The sequence below is a fragment of the Drosophila arizonae genome, chromosome X (assembly GCF_054131065.1).
Source record: "Drosophila arizonae isolate 15081-1271.41 chromosome X, UAZ_ARI_1.0, whole genome shotgun sequence".
Lineage (NCBI taxonomy): Eukaryota > Metazoa > Arthropoda > Insecta > Diptera > Drosophilidae > Drosophila > Drosophila arizonae.
This window is the reverse complement of record NC_142927.1, coordinates 14,254,402-14,269,456: the sequence shown is the minus strand read 5'-3', so window position 1 is coordinate 14,269,456 and position 15,055 is coordinate 14,254,402. Positions and strand designations below refer to the sequence as shown.

The following is a 15,055-nucleotide window of genomic DNA, read 5'->3' as shown; positions in this document are numbered from 1 at the left end:
GATCGAGCCATCTAATCAATGCTGCCGCCATTTTGCAGTGTGCCAAGGTGGCACGCCCAGTGCGCCTCCACCTCCGCCTGTGCCTGTGCCTGTGCCTGTGCCTTGGTAGACAATGGAAAATATCTTTCATTAACTAATTAGCTTACTTTTTCATCTAGCTGCCGCAGTCCGCCCCGCTCAGCGCTCGCCCCGTGCTCAGCCCTCTGTCGCCTGGACGGCTGTTGCGCTTTTGTTTAGCAGCGTCCCACGCCACAGCCTCCAGCCACAACACCAGCACACACACACACACACACACACACAGAGAGAGAGAGAGGGTGAGGGAGAGGACAGCAGCTGAAAGGATAACGTGTAAAATACATCTACTAATACAGTTTTTGCTTTGCCGCTGCCTTTACTTTTGCTCTTCCTTGTCTTTGTTATTTTACGCTTTACAATTCTTTTGGGCATGGCAGCCAAATTTGTTCAGCAAACGTTGGCTCAGCCGAGTCCTGCGCCGTCTGCTGTCGCCCCGTTCCCCTGTCCCCTCACCGTTCGCTGTCCTCTGTCGCTGCCCTTGGTTCGTTCGCTTTGATTAAAGTGAAAATAAATGAGGGTCCTAGACAGCTGGTGTTGCATGGCGTGTACCCTTAAGCCCAACCCCACCCAACCCCGCCTAGCCCAGCCCAGCCCAGCCCACTTTCAGCCTTTTCGCCTTTTGCAGCCGCTGCCTGCCTTGCTCCTGCTGCTGCCTCCTGCTTCTCCAGCGAGTGGGCAACTTCATTAGATGCCACTAAAAATACATGCGCCCAGGGCAAGCTCACAGAAACCTACTCCCCCCTCCCCATCGCTCACCCATCGCGCCAATGTCCTGTGTGCACCTATGCCTGCCTACCTTAGTGTTCAGCCTACAAACTGTACCGCTATGACGCCGACGCTGCGTCGCTCCTCCACAGTTCCGTGTGCGGCATCGGCATCGCTGCCCGAGTAATCAGACGCAAATTAGTCGAAAGGTGCGGGATCGCCCCCATCCCACAGCCTCCATCCACCAGCCCCTCCCCCTATCCAGCCCACCTGAGATAACGTTGGCAGCGCGCGAAACCCCCAGAACGGGATGCCAGGTAAGAGTCTTATCGTACAATAGATAGCATGGAGCAATTTTCTGGGCTCACTCGGCCCATTCAATTAAGCCATTCACAAATCCATCTCCAATATAATTTCAATGGCAAACCGAGACACTTTATTAAAGCTAATTCTGACTTGGAGTAATATTGAGTTCAAATATTAAATGAAATGGAAAATAACTCTTGGCCACCTGACCTACTACATCTATCTCTATCTCTATCTATCTCTATCTCTATCTCTCATGTGATAGCCAATTGACATATTTCTCGGAAGCAATCAAAGCTCTCTTTTTTACTCTGTCTCTCTCTCCCTCTTTCTGGCTTTTCTCTCTGGTCTTCTCTCTCTGGCCCTCTCTTTGTGGCGCTCTCACTCTATATATATAGCTGCGTCCTCTCTCTCTCTCTCTCTCTGTCTCTTTCAACCTCTCTCTCTCTCTCTCTCTTTCAATCCCTCTCTTTCCCACACACTCTCTTCTCACCCTCTCTCTTTCTCACACTCTCTCTCTCGCTTTTTCCCTCTCTCTATCACCTTCTATCCGTCTCTCTTAGTCACCCTTTCCTTCTTTCGCACCGTCCTCTTGCCGTCTCTCTGTTATTCGCTCTCTCTCGCTCTCTCTCTCTCTCTCTTTCTCTCGCTCTCTCTCTCTCTCTCTCTCTCTCTCTCTCTCTCTCTCTCTCTCTGAATCAGAATATCTCGCCAGTCGATCTGAATTGCTTAAATATTTCAATTGAGAGAATTTTCAATAAAATACCAAATATTTGTATGTTATTATTGTTGTTGTTGTAGTGTATTTGTTGGCTCATTTATCGGTAAAAGTTGTTGGCGCTATTAAAAGGGCTGCTGGCGCTCGAGCGTTTTGGGCCGAAATGAAACCACTTATCCAACTAATCAAACTTATGCAATTATTGCAGCTTATTCAATTTAACGCGCATTTGTCTGGGGCTCCGCGCACACACAAAGCGATGCCAGAACAACAAAAACTCCAATTAAATGCGCATAATACGCAAAACCCATTACGCAATTTAGCCAAAGGGCGTATTTACCACTGTGGGGCGCGGCAAGGCGGTGGGGCGCGGGGGGTTGGTGGTTCAACGGCTCGATGGTGGAGGCCAAACAAAGTTGGGTAACCCAACAATCACAGCAAGTGGTTTAAACATACTACAGCTACCATTACGTATTTGTATATATAGTTTGGCCAAGGCACGCACACGCACACATGTAACATAATGAAAATCACATAAATCTGTTTAATTGCATTAGTTCATTTGGCTGATCAAGATTGTTCCATGACATGAATATTTATTGTATTTTCTCACCCTTTGTCATAATTTTATATTTTTATAACTACGGCATATCACTGAATTACCGTGTCTTCCTTTTTACGAGGAATTCTCCAGAATTACAATATCCAGTCGATTCTCTTTGCTTACTGCCAATCAGAAGCCAGTGAGAACGAAGAGAGGCGACTGCAGCCTGTTGCAATAGCCATCTCACTCTCACTTGGCAGCTGAGGGGTATGCGTTCAGCAACAGCTATCTTTGTGTCTCTCTCTTGCTCTCTGCAGGAGTGACAACTAGAGCAGACAAAACAGCAATGAAAAGCATTTAGCTAAGACGCAAACTCACTCGGATAACATTTCACCAATACAACTATACAGTATGAGCAAGCGATGAGCGCTCAGCCTGGCACTAATACTGCTACAGCTGTGGGGGGCAATTGTGAATTGGGTGATATTGGGCAGAGACACTGCTGTTAATTTAACATTAGCAATACATACATACTACTACATACATACATATACTATGAAAGAGAGAGAAATATATAAATAAGTATATTAAATAAATAAAGGTAAATAAAAACACAAAATTAAAAAAAAAAATATAAAATAAAACAATATTTATTAAATAAAATAACAAAATTTTAAAAATAAATTAATTATGTATATAAAAAATAAATAAATAAATAACTAAAAATAAATAATTATATATATATATATGCACAGATATAAGAACCACATATAGATAAAATTTTAAGGAAAAAAAATGTTTTTCCATTTTATAGAAATTATAGAAAACAATTAAAAAAGAAAAATAATACGCACATGTAGTACAAAGTATTCATATATGTATATATAAGTATTCTTCATGAAGTAGGTGTAGAAAAAAGGTCAAGATAAAAATACAACATTTCTAGTACATAAATTAATTGTGAATTTATTATATATTTATATGTATGTATATACTCCTTGTGAGGAATAGATATCAATAAATACTAAATAATAATAATCAAAATAAATAAAGAAATCGTAATCAGACAAATAATCATTTTAGTTATATAAATATTCGTCAGATAAGTTTATTAACTACGTTTATCAGAATTTTTATACTAAAGCGATTTCTCTTCAGTCGAAAGCTGACTGCAACTTAGCTCAATATCCACCCATATTCAATGTATTTTCCTGGAAATGTAATTCACAACAGTTGCAAACGATGTCAAACTGTAATTACAAGCAAAATTCAATTGTTTTTTTTTTTTTTCTTCTTTTTCCTTTTAATAATAAATATGACACGAAATTGCCCCCACAAATAGCATTTATTATTATAATCGAAAGGGAATTTGAAAATAAATTTCAAACTCAAACTGAATCAGCAAAAATGTTCGGGATATTAAAAACGCAATAAGCAAATGGCCAAAAATGAGAAATCCCAACAATAATATTGGGGCAGCAGAGCAAATATTAAAACAATTCGGTGAATGAAAGTTCACAAATATTGTATATATATATATATTGTGTGTATGTGTATATGTGTGTAGCTGTATATGTGTATGTATGTAAATTGAAATTCAATAAAAAATCCACATGCAGCTGGCCAACGCAGGTTAAGCATATCCAAAAAGGGCAATCGTTGGGCGGGAATCGTGTGGAGTGCGGGGTGGGGAGGGTTTTAACAATGCCCCGAAATGAAATGAACTGTAATCAATCGCGCGGTCGAGAAGTCGGGCAATGGTCAACAGGCAGCAGGAGTGATGCCGCCTAGCGGTACAATTGTAATTTCCGAAACAATTTATGGAGCGCCCTTCGTCCAGGCACACACACACACACCCACACACACACTCGCACACTCGCACAGAGGCAGTTTTCTTCCATCCATAACAACAACATCCATAACGGAGAAATGCCAATTATTAACATTTTGGGCTCGGGCTGAAAAACAAAAACAAAAATGAAAAAAAAAACAACAACAAAAAAACAACAAGTCCGCATAGCCGGGCATAGCCGACTGCAGAATATTCATCCACGGCCCAAACACTCCCAGCTCCATTTTCCCAGATGCCACGCCCCCAATTAGCATTGGTAGTGGATCGATCTTCATAGCATCGAAATAGTAGCTCAGATACCAAATTTGGGCTTACTAGCTCTAAAACTGTAGAAGTTACGTATTAAATCTATTCGCCACGCCCACAATGGGCGTATATCTGGCTTATACGATATATCTGCTTAAGCTTTATAACCCGTATAACACCGTAGCTGTAGCACTACCTCTCCGAGATACCTGCGGATGTATTTTCCGATTTGGCACGCCCCTAGTGGGCGTATTGATAATATCTGGACACCTTAACTGACGAGGGTATACAAGACTAAATATGCCAAGCTTCTAGCAACTGACATGAGACAAAACCAATATACCCATTTCAGTTTCCCGAATGAGTATACAGAAAAAAGAAACACCCCAACCGCAAGGTAAAAACAAAACAAATTATTAACACCGGCCGTGGCGGTCGGCGGTGGGGAACTGCTGAAAAATATTTTCAATATTTTGACCATGACCAGAGCGCTCCTCTCCCTCTCTCGCGCTCACTCTCTCCCTCTCTCTCTCTCTCTCTCTCTCTCTTACGCTCTTTGGGTTTTGTTTTAAATTTTAATGCTTTTTACGAAACTTTGGCGTACAAAAACATTTGCTGTTTCTCTCTCTCTCTCTCTCACGCTCTTACTCTCTGTCTCTCTCTCTCTCTCTTTGTGGTTTCTCTCTCTCTTTTTTTTGCCTTTTTATGCCATTTTTGCTTTTTAACGATTCAACTTTCTGCCGGCTTTACAGTAGCTGATATTTCATTCACATTTGGCCGGGCCAGTAGAATCTCTGAAATTTCGCACAGTTGCCGATAAGGGCGTGGCGGGGCGGTGTCCGCGTGGGCGTGGCAAAAAGTATCTGCTTTGGTTCCAGTTCTATGCGCCCGGAACTGCTAATTAATTTTATTTCGTTGTTGTTGTTGTTGTTGTTGTTGTTGTTTTCCCTTTGAAGCACGCTCCAGGTGCAAGCTCTCAGTTACCTGGCCTGGCTATCGCCATTAAATTGACAGCCTACCCCGAGGAGGGCCGCTGGCTGTGGCTGTGGGGGGGTGGGGGTGGGTGCTGGGAGGGGGCGGTGCCTGACCTGCGGCTAGTTATACACACAAAACTCCGACAGTTAGGGCCCAGCATTGGCAAAGACATGGAGCGCACTTTATCAATTTGATGTTGACAATAATTGCATTAAGTAAAGTTGGCAGCTGGAGAGCGCAGCCACCCCGTGCAGCACAATTTTAATGGGTATGCACATACACACATACGAACACACGCACATACATGGATGGATGGGTATGAATATCATATTAAAAACTTGCCTGGCTATGTAGTTATTGATGCAGGCTAGCCAATGGCTAGCCACAGTGCACGACTAGCAGATACCCTGTAGGTGTAGTGCCAGCATATGCGATGCCTGGGCAACCCAAACCTCCCATCTAAATGGATGCGTCTAATTAACATTCTCGTTGACTTCATCGAGTGGGCGCACGCTCGCTGAGTGCTCGACTGTGATGCGATGCGATGTGCGTACAGGGTATAATTATAAATTGAGGCATGCACGAATGAGCCTGAAATTCTCATTAAACGGAGAGAACTGAACGCCGGCGCCAAGTGTTGCCTGGTTACGGGGCTTAAGACACGGACGGAACGAAATGATTGACTTGCCTCAGCGATAGTGGGCGAGTGGCTCAAGTGGGCGTCTGGGTGTGGGCATGTGGGCGTGTGGGTGTGTCGAGCAGTGGCGGAGACAAGCACATGACACCACATGAAAATGCGACAACAGACGAGGAAATAAGAAATTGAATGCCTCGACATCCTCGAACGCGTCAAGTCTGAAACATGAAAATGAAACGCCAGACAGCGGGCGGCTCGTGGGGCCGGTGGGGCTGATGGCAGGTAGCGGGTGGGGCAGCTACAATACCCAAGTGGAAAACATTGCCATGTCACACACACACACAGATAGCTGCAGCTGTGACATGAGGTCCTGGCTGTGTGTCCTGCGAGCAGAACGATTGCACGTTCCAGCACTGCTGCTGCTGCTCCTGCTCGTGCTCCTGCTCGTGCTCCTGCCCATGCTCCTGCTGCTGCTGCTGCTCTCGCTGTACCTTTTGCGGGCGTAATGGGCGTGGTAAACGAGTTGCTGCTGCGTTATTGAATTAAACGGAAAGACACTACACACACACACACACACAGCCGCACACGCACACACGTGAGACGTGTGTCGTGCATATGTATGCATATTTAATGAGTGGGCGGGGCGCTGCGGCAATTTATTGTTGCTCATATTGGACAACGTTAAATACATATATATATACAATATATACGTGTATATGTGTGTGTGTGTGTGTCAGAAGGAATCATCGCAGACCCCATAAAGTATATATATTCTTGATCAGCACGACGAGCTGAGTCGATATAGCCCTGTCCGTCTGTCCGTCCGTCCGTCCGTCCGTCCGTCCGTCCGTCCGTCCGTCCGTCCGTCCGTATGAGCAAAAGAATCTCAGAAGATATAAGAGCTAGAGAGCTGAAATTTGGCATGCATACTCGTGTATACCATAGGCAGTACAAGTTTGCTTTATTTTTTCGATAACTCGTCCGATAACTTTTTTATCGAGAATAATCGAAAAATCGACTTGGTTTTTTCAGCATAATTTTAACACTTTTAGACCTGGAGACTTCATATTTGGGTTGTATATAAAGTTAGTGGATACAAAGATTTTGTAATTTGCAGATTTTGGATACCACGCCCCCTTCTCCCCCAATTTGTAAAAGTACTAGTACTAGTACTTTTCAAGTACTAGAGACTTGTGCTTTGGAATGTACACATATTTTAACCATATGATTACGCTCTGAAAGTTTCATTAAGATCGTATGTCTACAAAAGAAATTATTCAACAAATAAATTCTCATATTATTGCCCACATTGCAGCGCAGCCCAAGCGCAGTCGCTGCTAACTGCGCAGTCAGCAGAGCACGTGCTTATAAGTGCATGTGTATGTATGTGTGCATAAAAGAAGTCCAGACTGATTAGAATATCAGCTTGGAGGGTTCAGGGTATCTCCTAGTCGAGCAGTCTCGACTGGAGCCTTCTTACTTGTTTTCTATTAAACTGTTTTTTATTATTCTGAAAATGTCATTAAAGGTATATTGTACATATTTACATATGTAATAATTACATATGTATATAATATAGATATCTATATGAACGGCTCTTATACTCAACCTCCTAAATACATTCGAGTCTCGATAATTCGTACCCCGCTAAATCGAAAATTGCGATAAATCGACAAAGATGCGATCCCTTTGAAAGAAAATCGATCTCAAAAATTCTCCAAAATTTGAATTTCTGTGTAAATAAAAAAAAAAAAAAAAATAAAAAAAAACAAGTAAGAAAGCTCTAGTCGAGACTGCTCGACTAGGAGATACCCTGAACCCTCTAAGCTGATATTCTAATCATTCTGCACTTCTTTTATGCACACATACATACACATGCATCCACACGCACGCATAAGCCTGCGCTCTGCTAACTGCGCAGTAAGCAGCGACTGCGCTTGGGCTGCGCTGCAGTGTGGGCAATATTATGGGAATTTATTAGTTAAATAATATCTGTTGTAGTGAGACTATCTCAATGAAACTTTCAGAACATGATCATATAGCTAAAATGTATGTACATTCCAAAGCACAAGTCTCTAGTACTTGAAATACGTTTTTTACAAATTTGGGGCGAAGGGGGCGTGGTATCCAAAATCTGTAAATTACAAAATCTGCATGTCCATTAACTTTATATACAACGCAAATTTGAAGTCTCAAGGTCTAAAAGTATTCAAATTAGGCCGAAAAAACAATGTCGATTTTTCGATTATTCTCGATAAAAAAGTTATCGGATGAGTTATCGAAAAAATATGATAAACTTGTACTGCCTATGATATACACGAGTATGCATGCCAAATTTCAGCTCTCTAGCTCTTATATCTTCTGAGATCCTTTTGCTCATACGGACGGACGGACGGACGGACGGACGGACGGACGGACGGACGGACGGACGGACGGACAGACGGACAGGGCTATATCGACTCAGCTCGTCGTCCTGATCAAGAATATATATACTTTATGGGGTCTGCGATGATTCCTTCTGCCTGTTACATACTTTTCACAAAACCATTATACCCTGATTTCCCATTTTCAATGGGTTCAGGGTATAAAAACTGATCCCCTGCCATTTCGAATTATCCTTCCCAACCTAAGCATTTACATCGTATCTATGTACATACATATGTCTACAGTCTGTACTTGGATCAACTGTTACGAGTTATTCTAAATAATATTATACTATATACAAATACAATTATAAATATATATATCTATCTATCTATGTATATAGGTATGTACAGTAACTGTTCTATATTCAATTTTCTAAATATATGTTTTCCCCATATTCTGCCTTTTTCTCTTCCATCTTCCTTCATTGTTACATCTTCTTGGTTTGTTTGTTGTTTTTGTTGCTTTTAATGCTCCGCCGTAGAGCTTCCGTCTTAGCACTTGGAAATTATGCGGCTCAGCGGTCCATTTAACACTGAGGGGAGCCCAGCGGACGGCCGGCGGAGCCCAGTGGAGCCCTGATTAGTAGTGGATTGTTGTAATTAATAGAGGGCGGCGGTTGCCAGGGGCGGCTGCCCCGCAATCTGCGGTAAATGTCATAAATGTCGTATTCGAGTACGCCAAAAAATGCAAATCAAAGTGAACCTTTTTTTTTTTTTTTGGTTCTTTTCTTTTTGCCTCTCGAACATTTGTCCCTTCCCAGAACTCCCCATTGCTCCACTCCTTTTTTTTTTTTTTTTGTTTTTTTTTTGGTTTCATTTTGTTTTTGGCGCTGTTGTTGAGTCCACAAATATGCGCATAATTAATTTGGCGCTTCTGGTTGGGTCTTAGCGAGTTCGAAGCGAAGTAGATTAAATGGAATTTTGTCAAAGTGTATTACTTATTTTAATTAACCCCGAGAGACGGACGCCCGGCCGGTCCCCAGCTGTGACAGCTATCCCCAGTGTCGCATACTCACCAATTCCAGGGTATTTCGGCTCTGTTCGATGCGATCAATTGGCAGTGCGAGCAAATTCCAAAGTATTTCGTCTGCAAGTAGTACAAGAGAAATAATCGCATAAGTCAACACCGGATCAACACCGTTCGGCAGCGACAGCTAACCGTTTATGCCAATTGCTCATGGCCAGGCCCAGTTTAACGACTGAGCCACGGCTCAGCCGCACAGAGCCTCGAACAGGCTTTTACTGCCCAACAACGCGCGACTGCAGCCGTTAAGCCCGAATTATATGCAAAACAGAGCGAGCGAGCGTCATAAAAGAAAAGATGTAAACACGACTGAATGCCAAAGCGAATTCTATTGAACTCTGAATACTCTTTGGAAAAAACTGAAGGTAAAGAGGAGCTCTGTAAAGGAGCTGAGTGGAGTGTCTTCTCATTTCGATTTGTTTGATTCTATCTGATGTCATTAGTGCAGTCTATGCCTATATAGACAGACATTTTGATTTCTATCTATCATTATAAATTAACAAACGATTCGCATTGACTTGTGCATACTCTGTAAGGCAACAGACTTTAACTGGACTCCCATGCAATTCACTTTTCCAGACGCCTAGGCTCTGCAGCGCAAAGCACAGTCAACCGCCGAACTGGTATATGGAGGAGACTGAAACGGCATCACACTCAAGACCTGCTTATACATCTGTCATTTTATAGTATATACATAATATATAAGTATCTTAGATTGTGGCTTTTAGTATGTAAATTAGTTAACATTTCTGTTTAGATTAAGTTGCCAAAAACAGGTATGCTAACCTGTAAATAAATTTAAATTAAAAACAAGTAAGAAAGCTCCAGTCGAGACTGCTCGACTAGGAGATACCCTGAACCCTCCAAGCTGATATTCTAATCATTCTGCACTTCTTTTATGCACACATACATACACATGCATCCACACGCACGCATAAGCCTGCGCTCTGCTAACTCCGCAATAAGCAGCGACTGCGCTTGGGCTGCGCTGCAGTGTGGGCAATATTATGAGAATTTATTTGTTAAATAATTTCTTTTGTAGACATACGATCTTAATGAAACTTTTAGAGCGTAATCATATGGGGAATATGTGTGTATATTCCAAAGCCCAAGTCTCTAGTATTTGAAATACGCTTTTTACAAAAGTGAGGGTGAGGGGGTGAATTTAAGGGTGGGGGGTAAATTTTAACAAAAACCGAAATTGGATAAATTGCATATAAGCATACATTAAAAATTTGGAGACTCTAGCAATAAGGGTGTAGAAGATAAAATTTTATAACTGGTTTTCGATAAGGTTTTTTATCGATAAAAAAAGATCGGGATGAGTTAGCGATTTTTAATGATAAACTTGATATGCGCGCTGTAATTACGGACATTTTAAAAAAAATTTGAAGTCTCTAGCTCTTGTATCTTCTGAAATCGACGCGTTCATACATACGGACGGACGGACGGACGGACGGACGGACGGACGGACGGACGGACGGACAGACAGACGGACAGGGCCAAATCGACTCAGCTCGTCGCCCTGATCAAGAATATATACACTTTGTGGGGTCTGCCACGCCTCCTTCTGCCTGTTACATACTTTTAACAAAACCATTATACCCTGATTTCCCATTGAAAATGGGTTCAGGGTATAAAAAATAAGAACAGACTTTAAAATTATCTCATTTACTTGATTCTATCAGCTAACACAGTCTATGCAGATTCACACAGCTCTCCTGATATATGTAGATACTATTTACATATCTTAATAAACTAGCAAATGGGTTCTCTTGGTTGATGCCATACTTTGCCTTGTATATATAAAGTGTATATATCTCATATGACTGCATATACTTTGATATCGATACTTTTTGTCATATTCATGATGTCATTTTGTCAGTCATGATTTTTATATAAAAATTGATCTGTAATAATTATTTTTGATTTTTATCATATAAATTATTTATAATAATTAAAAATAATTTTTTTTCAAATTACTCCAAAAATAATGCTTATTTTTTAATTTTTTGCTATAAAAGTTATAATTGTTACGGTCCCTGCATATCATCACAAATAAATAAACGGGTTGTATGAACTCGTGCATACCTAGTAAAGAGACATCATATAATACTATCAACTACCCTCAAAACTGTCTATATCCCATATGACTATATATAGTTTGATATGGATATTATTGAGATATAGCGAACGGCTTGTATAAACTTGTGCATATTCTGTAAGTTATCAACCTTAAATATGCTCCAATTTACTTGATTCTTTCTACTCCTTTCACATATATGTCCCATCTATGTATCACCCATGTATCACTTTGCTGGCAAAGTCAATGGACCCCATTTATACCCTATGCTGCGCACATTTCGTGGGCTTACTGCCGTAACACACAGAGAGATAGGCAACAGCAATATCAATGTATGCGTGAGCCATTGCAACACGTACAACATATAAATATAGATACATGTCCGTGGAGGACTCCCGCCCACCCATCCCTTCCGCCCACTCCCACCGATATTCGCACCACTCAAAATTTAAGTCTATCTTCTGGCATTGAGCATTTTATGTGGCTTTTCGTAATTTGGTAAAATAATATCAAACACAGATTTTCACTTTTACCTAATTATTGATTCACGTTATGGCTGCATATGGTCTATACAATTATAAAATTCCATTCGCATAATGAGTATCAAACTGGGCATATTGGCTTTCAGGAATTTTATACTTGTGCTTGCTATATAAGTGAATGCCAAAGTGTTAATAGATACCAAGATGAAGTCGGAGTACTACAGAGTTACTTTCAGTTAAAAAGTAGAGGGTATTGCTGATGCGCATATGCACGATTGCAGTAATCAAAGCTAAGGATTCTAGCTTGATGATCAATTAAATATTTACAATCTTCAGCTCGCAATTATTATCAGATATCAACAGACTCGGTAAGGGGTATCTCTGTCTCCATCATGTGTTGCCCATTCGGCTTTCTCTTTCAACTCGCTGGGCACTTTGTACGCTGTAATCGCAAATCGTAATTGGTAGCAGCTGAATTCAGCAGCTGCTCGGGGACTTGCAGCCGCGCTACGGACGCGCCAGCTCCAATCCAATCAGCGCTTTAGAGTCCCTTTGTTTCGGGAAACGAAACGAATTGAAATATTATACCCAATGCTGGGAGCGCAGTCAAATTTCAACTTCACATAGTTGAACGCCTTTTTCGAGTTGGTAATCCGCAGCGACAAGCATAAAACAAAATGCACTCAACTGGCTAAGTGGCTCGGCACGTCGCTGACCAGCTGCCGAATACCCTGTAATCGCAAATATTGTTGCTCTTATCTTTATCAAGGTCATCTTCACCGGCAAGCCTTACGATCCATATAACGTTCATATACTCTATATAGAATCCATATAAATGACACATAGATTCACATATATTCAACAAACTCCGTATAGACTCCGAGTTGAGTTCACATAGAGTAAACATGAAGCTTATATAGACTCCACATAAATTCCACCACATAGAGTCCACAGAGATTCATCTATTAAAAATGCAGTGTACACGGAGCTCATATTGAATCCAACTAGGCTCTATATATATACCATATATACTCTACATTTAGTTTACATGAACATAACATTGAGTCGATAAAGATTATACATAGTTTCCACATAGATTCTACATAGAATCCACATCGATTATATATAGAGTCCACATAGAATCCACATGGATTATACATCGAGTCCACATAGAATTCACGCAGATTATACATCGAGTCCACATAGCATCCACAGAGATTATACATAGATTCCACATGGAGTCTATATATATTCCACATAGATTTAGCAAAGCGTTCACATAGCTTTCAAGTAGAATTCACATGTATTCAACATTGACTCTACATGGAATCCACATGTATTCCACATACGCTCCACTTATAGTATATATTCACATACATAAATCTCTATATAGAACAACAATTGAGTTCATCTGGAGAGTCCACATAACAATCCATATAACATCCAAATAAAACTCCTCACGCCCACCTCTAGCATTTTGGGTACAGAGTATTGAAAAGCTAAACACGGTTTTCATGAAAAGCGTTGTCCGCCATTTCCCAATATTTGTATTTTATTTTTGTTGAATTCAGTTATTTTGTTTCCTTTTTGTTTATTTCTATTTATTTTTTATTTTTATTTTTACTTTTTTTTTGGCAACATTTTGTGCCACATTCACAGTTCTTGTTGTTGTAGCTGTAGTTGGTGTTGTTGTTGTTGCTGCCGTTGTTTTTTCACACAGCCCGAAGTGCGAATTTCGCGTAAATAAATTTAATATCTGACACAATCTGCTCGAAGCGGTCAAAACAAAAAGTAAATGCGCCAGATTCGAAGAGCTCGACTAACTGATATCCTGTAGGGCCCATGTATTGTATAAATATAAATAAACCCCAAAGCAATATATATAAATTTTAATTCAAATTCAAGTTGATTCCCAGACAAAATCTGAATTCATTTTGATCGATTCGATCTCATTTTCCATCTATTCATTTTTTCTCTATTCATTCATTGAGTACCACCCTCTCGGCCTGCTTTTACAGGGTATACGTGACAAGTGGTTCGCTGTCGGCAGCGTTTGCTGTGGACACGGAAAACCCTCAAACTAGATTCTGTGTCGAATAAACGAATTTGTAACTCGACGCTGATGGCGACACGGCTCACTTTGCCTTTATGTAAATAAATTATTTTCATTTATTTCTTATGCATTTTACATTACATTTTGCACTCTATCAAAAAGAGCGAAACACCGACTCGGCAGCACGAGCAAACACTGGCTCCCATTTCATGTTTCCCATAAAGCCATATAGGAAATGCGAACTAAATCGAATTATCAATTTGCATTAGAATATCTCCATGCGTCGCTGCCGAGCTATCAGCCTGAGATAACGGTATGACAGAGCTGTGAGTATGACTCTGGTAAATTTAATATGTATGTAAGTATATTACATAAGCAGATCAATTGGGAGCAGTTTTTTGAGGGGTTCCTTTGGAAACTATCGCTTTAATTGGAGCTCAATGGTCGATGAGAGGAAGGGAGGAAGTGAAAAGGAAGGGAGAGATAAAAAGAAAGAGAAAGAGAGAGATAGGGAGAGCAAATAGGTGGACAGAGAGGGATAGAGTGACAGAGAGAGATAGAACAATAAAAAGTGTGCAAAAGCGGAGATGGAAAGAGAAAACGAATGAATGAGGAAGAAAGAAATAGATTATGTGATGGCCAGAGAGAGAGAGAGAGAGAGAGAGAGAGAGAAAGAGAGAGAGAGAGAGAGAGAGAGAGAGAGAGAGAAAGGCTTGAATATGTGAAAGAGCGAATATACAAGAGTGAAGTCAGGCAGAGAATGGGTACGAATATGTAAAGGGATAGACAGGGGAAAACAGAGTGAGAGAAGCAAACAGGGAGAGAGAGAGAGAGAGAGAGAAAGAAAATGAGATAGAGGAATTTAGAGAGACAGAAAGAAAGAAAATGAGAAAGAGAGAGGGAGAGGGAATATAAAAGAGAGAGATAGA

At 40.9% G+C, this 15,055-nt stretch overlaps 1 protein-coding gene across 6 annotated transcripts in view; it reads right to left on the bottom strand.

Annotated features, from left to right (window-relative positions):
- Dop2R (dopamine D2-like receptor) overlaps positions 1-15,055 on the bottom strand; it is a 92,597-nt gene that overhangs the window by 48,817 nt on the left and 28,725 nt on the right. For 5 of the 6 annotated variants that reach the window (XM_089475402.1, XM_089475406.1, XM_089475407.1 and 2 more), the window contains exon 2: positions 9,501-9,571. The exons of the other annotated variant lie outside the window; for it this stretch is intronic. The gene's annotated coding sequence lies outside the window, so the exon portion shown is untranslated. The remainder of the gene's footprint in view (positions 1-9,500; positions 9,572-15,055) is intronic. 6 annotated transcript variants of the gene reach the window in all.